Genomic DNA, 9,695 nt, shown 5'->3' with positions numbered 1-9,695 from the left:
ATATCTTAAAATCAATTCCCTATTATGAAATTGCTGAGTCAAATGGCAAATAATTTATAATTTTGATATTGCCAAATTGCCCCTGTCAATACAGTGTGTCATAAACTTCTTGAATGTTGCTCATTTAATACATGAATGATTAATGCTATCTCAGGATAGTTTTCATTTCTCGTATTATGTGTAAGACTGAATATCCTTTTACATGTTAAGAGCCGTTTGTATTTTCTGTGAATCTGTTCAGATTCTTTGCCCATTTGTTCTATTGGTGGTATTTTGTTGTTGATTCTTAGGAACTCTTTGTATGTTAGGGAGAATAGCCCTGTGATGTGAGTTGCAATTTTTTTTCCAGTTTCTCATTTGTCTCTTGACTTTACTGAAAATATTTTGCAGGTGCTTTTTAAAATTTTTATGTGAATTGCAACAGGCCATTTGTCACAGCCTCCATTACCCACCCCCCGCCCCTCCGTTTTACAGCTGACTCACTTTACTGTTTCTAATTGCAAACCTGGACATGGTGCAATGCCCACCACTGTATGACCCAGAGGAGACCTAGGCTGCAAGCAGAACCAATCTCCGGGGGATGACAGACAAAGAACCGGGGGCTTGTTGATGCCATTGAGCCACTGAATTTATCCAACCCCAGAGCAGTCCTGGTTTGAATGTCATAATGTATAAGAAAACATATTCCTTACTGTTTAATACACTTTGGGTTGGATTTGCTGCTACTTTCAGCTTCTAACTGACACATGCCTTGAATGTTCTTCAAGCCCAACCCTGTCCCATGTGCACCCTGCATGTGGTCAGCAGGGGAAGACTCCTATCAACTTGCTCCTTAACGACAGCCCCAGCAGTAGCAGCTCCATTACTAGCCCATAACTGAGCCGAAGGGCTAGCAGAGGGAAGAGGGCGGGAGGAGCTGCCTCCTCTGATCAGTCAGGCTCTCTGGACAGAACTTCCCAATCCAGCCCATCATGGCCTCTCTGGTCAACAGAGAACTCTGGGAGTTCTGTCCATGTCACTCACAGTTTTAAGACGGCAGAGCATGGGGGGAGGAGGGGAGAGAGACACACACCTACCCAGCAACAATGACAGTAGTACCCTGGCCTCTAGCTAGAGAGGAAGAAGGGATGGAGGCTGCAGGAGAAGTGTCACCCTGGGTTCCCAGCCACCTTTCTGCCCTCTCAGCCCCACCAGCACTGCCTCCGAGCTTCTTTCTCCTTCTCCCTCTCCTCTCACCTCACGCTGTCTATGGTCAGAGTCAGGGGCCCACCGTCACCCAGTTTATCAGGAGCAGAGGGATTCGAACCCACAGCTCTCCCCTCACTGCCTACCCTCTGGCTCCTGCCACCACCAGACGCAGCACCATAGAGGGTTTCTCTGGAGCAGAGACGACGACATGATGGGGTCTGGACCCAATACAAATTCTTACCCTTTCCCTGTACACCAGGGAGGAAAGATGCATCCCTGTACTCATCTAACACAAAAGCATCTCAGCAGCTGGCAAAAGCCTCGTTCTCTACATTCCAAAACCAGTGAGGACATGGGGTCCATAAGTCAATCTAGAAAGAGGAACACAGTTGACCAACTTAATTCAGTAGCAGACTGACTGGAAAGGTCCTTCTTAACCATTTCCCAGCTTCTTTGGAAAGCAAGATGCAGACACTAAACAGCTGAGCCGGGTGTGTGACTGCCCAGGCCGGGGAGACACCGAGAGTGGTCCAACCTTTATTGGACATTCCAAGCCCCTTTCACCTCTACCCTCCGGCTTTCATGAATTACCAGGGAGTGGAAAATAGAGTTTACATCCTGGCTCAGACCCTGCTTCCCTGGCTGAGAGCCTCGGGCAAGTTCTGTCCATTTATAAGCAATGCCTGGAGGTGGCAGGTCTGCTAGAGTCTCGGAGCTGTATCACACTCGCTGTCTGCCAAGGCCCTGACTCACGGTCCAGAGCTCTCCCACAGCTCCCAGCTTTTCTTTCCATCCAGCCTTGATTAGAAAACCAATTACTACTGCACTAATCCCACAGCCCGTCCTCCTGGTGGGGAAAACAGTCCCTTACTAGCAAGCTGATACTTGGACCATCTGAGAGCCTCCCAACTGCTCCGGAAGGCGCGGCCTTCCCCTTCCAGGACGCGCAACACTGCCAACATGAGCAGACAGCTTCCAACCCAAGTCTGTTTTCATGGAGATTCTAGTTCCTTCGCTGAGGCTCTCCCACCACAGATTTCTCTTGGTTGGAGCTGGTTCAAAAGTCACCAGGTACACAGCCACGCACCCTTAGAGCCCTGGGGAGCTCACAGCTTCATCTCTCCTCCCAGGCCCAGGAGTGCCTGCTCACCCACACTTCCACCCACACACACACTCCCACTCTGCCACCTCCCCGCTCTCCCGCTCAAAAGACCCTTTGAGCCACTCTGGAGAGAGAGGGGGCTTTGGAAGTGGACAGAAGCTTAAGTGGGACATCAAGGTGGAGAGAGGAGAGATGGGGAGAGAGGGACAGAGAGAGAGTTGGGGAGGGACGCTGTGCACACGTGTTTCTGAGTGTTGGCAAAGGGATGAGGACCCCTCACCACACCAGTACCCGCAGGCACAGGCTGTGTCTGCAGTTAACTGGGGGCTAGATCACCAGGGTGCAGATCTCCCAGGCTGACCCCAAGGCATGACTCAACTTGCACAGAGGCAGGGCCAGCCCAGGCAAAACTCAGAAGGGGAGTAAATCTGCTCAGATGGACAACGCTTCCAGGATCAGCTGCCCTCCCAGACACACAATGTAGAGAGCTCACTCGCTCTCAGCCAGGAAGGGGCTGGCGCATTAATCTGTGCTTCATGAGCACCTGCCCGGTGTGCGCATTAGAGAGAGAGGGAGAGGTGGGGAGCGAGGAGACTCAGAGGGGTAAATGCTTAGCTCCAGGGGTAAACTGCTAAAGTTAGAATTACAGCTGAAGGGGGGTAGGATCTGGAGGTGGCAGTGAGTCGAGGCCAATGATGGAGGCCCAGCTGAACTCAAGGCGGCCCAGGAGGTGGGTGCTGACATATCACACGGGCAGGGACGTCAGGGTCAGGCAGAACTGGGTGGGATCCTCGGCCCCATCACTTGCTGACTTTGTGACCCGAGGAACTCACTTATCTCCTTGGGTCTCACTTCCACCAGCTGCTCAGCTGGGGCCAAACCATCTCAAGGTTGGTGTGAGGGACAGACAATGGCAGGAGCTCAGTCCCTCCTTCCGCTGGGAGGACTGAGGCTGGGTTGGCACAACCAGTATTTCTCCTCAGGCTTCCACACGAATGGGCGGGGTCTTTCCCTCTGTGTGCACCGTCTCACCCATGTCCCACAGTGCATGTAGCCAGACAGTAGAATTTTAAATGTTTACATTTTTTAAGTGTCTTTAATGTTTGTCATGAGGAGATAATAAACACAATTACAAAGCATTTTTCAAAACTGGAGTCTCCTTTGTTCTTCAAATGGTCTGATTCCCATTTAATGAATGGGAAATGGAGAGCCAGTGATCTGAAGGGACTTTTGCAAAGTCACCCAGAAGGTAAGCAGCAAAGCAGGCATGACTAAGGAAATCCACCTGGGAAGGGCCAGAGGAGGGAGCTGGGTTCATACACAGAGGGAGGCCCCAGAGGGAATAACTTTTGGAAGATGGGAGCTTCTAATAAACCCTTAGAGCCTGAATTTGAAAGACTGGAAGCTGACTGCCACTCACAGGGACATCTGTGAGGCAAGGAGGCTGGAAAGAGGACGTCACTATTTCTGCAGCAGACCAAGGGAAAACGGACATACTTCATCTGTGACGTGAAGACCTGTGGAAAGGGGCCCTGGGCCAGGTTGGGGTTCAAGACACTGAACATGCAGTAGAAACAGAATCTACTTAAGTCTACCTTCCAGGTTGACTCAGACCAGGTCAAAGTGAGCTCTGAGGCTAGACCTTAATTAGGCACCTCCCTAGAGTACGTGCCCAAGATCTCCATCACACAGCAATAAACAAGGATGTGGAGCAACTAGGGAAGGCCGCTGGTCCTGCCCTAACTATAGAACAAGCCAAGAGGACCTTCAGCTGGCTGCTGGCTCTATGGCTCGTGTTTCCTTTGCACACACACCGCTCATGTGACTGGGGTATACACAGATGGCTGGGACATGCCTCTCCCATGCCCTATTCAGTGGGGTTTCCTGAAAACACTGAGCTTGGACAGGTCCTGTAAGAACATGCTCTTATCCTCCTGACCAGGGTTGACCAGCCAGGGCCAAGCCAGGTAAAGTCACACCTGGACTGGAAGGATGACTCCGGGAACGCTCCTCACCCGGGGATCCCAGGATCTCAAACCCCTAACTGCCAGCTCCAGAAAGAACACGCTCCATCTGCCCCCTCGGCACACACAGACTGGCTCCCCGTTTCTGGGCTGATGTGCTGCTTAACCAGCTGCAAAGGAGCTCTTTCAAAGGGAAGATGAGGAATGCCTCCCGGGTCCAGGGAAGCCACTAGTCTATATTGTGAAGCAATTTCAGAGTCTCCTTTTGCTTTCAAATGTACTTAATCAACATGAAAAGGATTGTGAGGGCTGGAGCTCCTACAGGTAGAACTAAGGGAGAAGAATAATGTTCATAAATCATTTACCACGCAATCCAAACAGGGCTGTATTTTTTTTCTTAAAGGAAAAGGCAATGCCAAAGAAGAAGAGCTATAAGGGAAACTGAACACACTGTGACTTGTCCCCAAATGTAGAGTGTCCCCAAGTGGAGCAAGGCAGCCTTTTTATATTATCCTCATATGCAATCTGACCCGCAACACTAATTTTCCAGCCTGGGTTCCTCCCTCGTCCTGAAAGCTCAGACCAGCAACGCAGTCCGCGCCGTGGAAGGACAGCTGATGGAAACAGCTGCACTCCCACCTACTGTGCAGCCCACACCGGACTCACTGTCTCCTCCGCAGCTGACTCCACCCTGGGGCAGCTGGGCTGAGCTGGGAGCTCCAGGAGGAGGAGACTGCAGGCCACAAGTTCCCAGCTGCATTCTTTCAGGCCGAAGCTCAAATGTCACCCCTCCGAGAGGCCTTTCCTCGCCACCCCAGTAGAATGATGCCCATGGCCCCTCCACTCTCTACCCTGTAACCTGCTTGTTTTCCCTTCAGAGTGATTATTACTTCTTCACATCATACATGTGTCTCCCCTACCAGGATGTAAGCTTCATGGAGGCAGAAAGTCTATGCCCTTGGTGACAATTGATCCCCAGCATCTAGAACAGTACCTGGCATGTGGTTGGCACGCGTAGTTGGATGGATGGCTTGGTGAATGGATGGATGAATGGATGGACAAATAAATGAAATAAATGAAACAAATAAATGAAAAGGTCCCTTCCCCTCATCCAGGGGCCACTGCAGATGAGACAGCTTGTTTAATCCCAAGTAGGAAGATGGCAAACAAGAGCTGCACGTCTGTCGCTGATTTTTGATTCTGCCATTTTGACTCAGAGTGAATTATTCCTACTCCTCAGCCTCACCTCCTCCATCTGCAGAATGGGTATCACTATCATGCAAGTCAGGAGAGGGAGGAGACAGGGAGATGTACTATCTCCTACAGGTGCCTGGGCCATTCTATGCGCCTGACTGACAAACGTTGTCTCATTCGGCCTTGTGGCCTGTGAGATGTGTTGTCAACCTTATCCCAGATAATGAAACCGGGGCTCAGAAATATGAAGTCACTCACCCAAACTTGCACATGCAGGGAGTGACAAAGGGGGTTTCAACCTGGGCCTCTACATTACACAGTGGTGTTGCGCTTTAGAATTCATCCTTTACCTACGAGACGGGGCATCATCCCAGAGGAAAAGCAGGCTGTGCCGGTAGAATCTAAAGATCTAACCTCTGAAAATTTCCAGAAGTGGAAGTGAGGCAGCATGACCACCTTGTCCCAGCTTCCCGGAGACTTCCAGGTTTCCCCACTGGAGGTCCTGTGTCCCAGGAAACCCCTCAGTCCCAGGACTGGACAGTTGGTCACGCGCAGGGGGAGGCAACCACAGCGAGAGACCTGAACACCCAGACCCTGAGCTAAAGAGCACGCGTGTCCTGGGAAGGAACCCATCCCCACATGCCCCACCAGCTGTGTCCGTGACGGTGGCTGTGACCCCCAACGCAGCGCCTATGCCTGATTTGCGACACGCAGGTTGGAGGCCACACTGGCGTGGGGGAGAGGCAGGACGCTCTGTGAGGCGCTGTGACCTCTTTTGCCCAAACGCAGACTTTGGTCTCAGAACAAGAACAGTGTGGACTCCATCCCTCAAGGACTGCAGCCACCAGGACTGGATGACCTCCCGAAAGTGAGGAGGGCAGATTCCTGGAGTTCCAGTCGGTGAGGTTGGACCGATGGAAGCGTGGAATTCAGAATTGCCAATAAGTGCCAAGAAGTACCATCCGGCCCATGGGATGGACCCTCCTGGATTCCCGGATCAAAGACATGGCCTCAGAAGGAGAGGTCACCTCTGTGGGGGTCTCTGTTCTCCGGCCAAGCTCTGGCAGAACCTCTATCGCACACCTTCATTCTCCTGTGTCTAGAGCAGGGGTGGGCAAACTTTTTGACTCGAGGGCCACAATGGGTTCTTAAACTGGACCGGAGGGCCGGAACAAAAGCATGGATGGAGTGTTTGTGTGAACTAATATAAATTCAAAGTAAACATCATTACATAAAAGGGTACGGTCTTTTTTTTTTTTTTTTAGTTTTATTCATTTCAAACGGGCCAGATCCGGCCCGCGGGCCGTAGTTTGCCCACGGCTGGTCTAAAGGGAAGACCCGTCCAGGGCCCATCCCCAGTCCCCACCACCACTGCCACCTCACTTCACCTCCAGTGATGGCCACACTCCCCTGGAGCAATTTGGTTCTTATGGGGGCTGATCGGGTCTCCTGGGGCCAGAGCTGGATCAAGAGACCTGCCCAGAACCCCGACAGAGACCAAGTAGAGGTGAGGGTGGGTGAAGGCGCAGGGCTGGGGTGTGAAGTACAAAGGACATGCTCCCCACCTTCAAGATTTCTATGCCCAGGGCCTCAGGAGAGGGTTCTTTACCCCTTTGTTCACTCGCAATAAAGGTGGCTCTGACCTCACCTTGTAGCCAAGCTCTGGGGCCGCAGCCTGCTTGTCCTCTCCAGCCCAGCCCCGGTCATTCGTGCGCTGTGGGTGTGTGGCTTCGTAAACGTCTATGACTTTTCCATCGGGGTGTTTTCAGTGTCGGCTGGCTGTGTCCCCTCTACAGGCTGTATCTCTAGCCTCCATCTCCTGCCCTCCCACCTCAAAAGCAGAGCCCCCTTCTCCCCCCACCCCCAGCTGATGCCGCCTCGATTCTGACCTCCATCCCTACAGTTGTGAGTGTGTATTTGTGTATCTTCAGCCTCCCCTAGGCTCAGGCTACCCACCATGACCTGCAAACATACAATGTCTCCCCAGACCCCTAGCTTGAGAGTGCAGGGAGAGCAGTGGCCCAGAAGTGGGCATCCATCAGCACATGGATTGGCCCTGCATCCTTCAGAGACTCACTGGTTAACAGCCTCCATCTGACTTCCTTAAATATTGTGAAAATTATGGACTTGAAGTATTTTATAAATTATAATATGAATGTAAAGAATTATTTCATCTTGAAATTATTTTCTTAACCCTCTGAAATGATATCCTTCCTATCTTTCTCTTTAGTGATTTGTGCTCATGACTGCCTGTCCTCACTTCCCTTTCTCTCCCATCCCCTAACCTGGCTGCTGACCCCACAACTCCCATGATGCTGCACTTGAGCTGGCTGAGTGCTCCAGGGTGTCTCTCTCTGTTGGTGATGATGCCAGTTCTTCCCAGGTTAGCACCTCCAGTCACCATACACAGGTGCCACACTTGATAACATCAGTCATTTTGCCAGTCTCCAAGTCAACCTGAATGGTGTCATTTACCTTGAGGGGATCCAGGTAAGCTGATGGTGTGAACATCATAGGCCACCCGATCAAGGATTCCTCTTGTGCCCACAAAGACCCTCCTCACTTTGCACAACCTGTACTTGGCCTCCTCAGGCACGATCCGATGAACAGCAAAGCGGCCCTTGGTGTCACAGATCAGACGGAAATTCTCGCTGGTCTTGTCAATGCTGATTACATCCATAAAGCCAGCGGGGTGGGTTACCTCGGTTTGAACCTTGTCATCAATCTTAATAAACCGCTGCGTGCTGATCTTTCCTTCATCTCCTGTTAGGGCATAATTAAGTCTGTTCCATAGAAAATGATGAGAGGGAGACATTCTCTCAGCTTGTGGGGACCGGTAGATGGCCGAGAAGCAAACACACCGTCAGTGTATCCAGCACCCAACGCTCTGGAGCCACTACACACCTCAGATGCTTCTTGGGACCATGAGCCAGAGCTGTGCTAGGTGTGGAGCGAGCTTGTCTTCACTGTTTCTGTTACAGCACCAGTTCCTTCTGGTCATCTATCCACACTGGAGAAATCTTGGAATTCTGTTCTTTTCTCCCAACCTCCCCCTCCCAACTTTCACTTCACCCCCTCACTAACCCAGGCCAACACATTCCCATAGGGCACAGTTCAAGTCCTAACAGGTCCAACTCCCATGTACATCTCCCCATTCACTTTCCCCTCTCCCCACAAACACGCTTGTTACTGCCTTTATTACTTTTTATTCTCGGACCATCAGTCATCTCCTAACTCACTGCTCTCTGCACTGTTCCACCTACACATTAGTGTCAGCAAGACCTTTCTATATGGCAAAGTGTTCTCTTGTTCTTTATGTCCAAAGCCTGCACTGGCTCCTGGGGCCTCTCAAATAAAGTGCGCATTCCTAAGCCTGGCATGGAAGCCTTCGCACCATGGCTCCAACCTAACTTTCAGTCCCAATTTACAGTCACCCTCTGTGCCAGTCCTACACTCCATGTAAATTCGAGTATTTCTCCTTCCCTGACTATGCCCCATACTTGGGTGACTTGGTGCCTTTGTGTGCCCCATTTATCTGTCGGAATGCCTGTCTTCCACCTCTGCCTATTCGAACCCTAGTCCTCCTTCAAGCCCAGTCACATGCCCTCTTCTCCAAGGAGCTTTCCTTTCCCTTACCCTCTCTAAATTCTCCAACCTGGCCCTTCCCAACCTGGCTCTATCCACGGCTCACTGCCTCCGTTCAGCCCTCAGCACGGCTTGCCTAGCGGACTACACTAGGTTTCTAGCTGGCTTCCCTGCATCCGGTCTTACCCATGGTAGTCCAGCCTTCGCAGCACCTCCAACATGACCTTCCTAAAGCTCAAATCTGTCCAAGGCACTTGCCAACCTAAAATCCCTTCCTACTGACAATGCTATAATTTATTGAGCACTCTCTTTGCTCTAGAATTGCTCTTTAACTCAGAATATGCTGATTAACTCAGTGCTCACAACAGTTCACTGAGGTACTATGTTTAATCCCTTTTTACGGATTAGGAAATTGAGGCCCCAAAGGCACATAGGTAAATGCAAGAGCAGGACACCTGGCTCCAGAGCCTATTCTCAGCCACATTTTCATTCTGTCCCTTCAGGGGCTCCCCTTGGCCGTATGAAAACATGTTCCTTTGAGTGTGCACGAGGCTCTCCCTGACCTCTGGTTATTCTCCAGACGACGCCTTACACCCCCAAATCCTCTACTGCTTCTATGCACATGCGCAGCATGCTGGACCTTGCACACCTGCCTCTGTGCA

General features: G+C 51.2%; 1 pseudogene; it reads right to left on the bottom strand.

The window, feature by feature from the left end:
- Positions 1-9,254, bottom strand: part of LOC102441983 — an 82,512-nt pseudogene extending 73,258 nt beyond the window's left edge.
- Positions 9,255-9,695: the final 441 nt, after the last annotated feature.

Source organism: Myotis lucifugus, unplaced genomic scaffold (genome assembly GCF_000147115.1).
Source record: "Myotis lucifugus unplaced genomic scaffold, Myoluc2.0 scaffold_382, whole genome shotgun sequence".
In the NCBI taxonomy this organism is placed as follows: domain Eukaryota; kingdom Metazoa; phylum Chordata; class Mammalia; order Chiroptera; family Vespertilionidae; genus Myotis; species Myotis lucifugus.
This window is presented reverse-complemented; position numbering and strand designations above follow the sequence as displayed.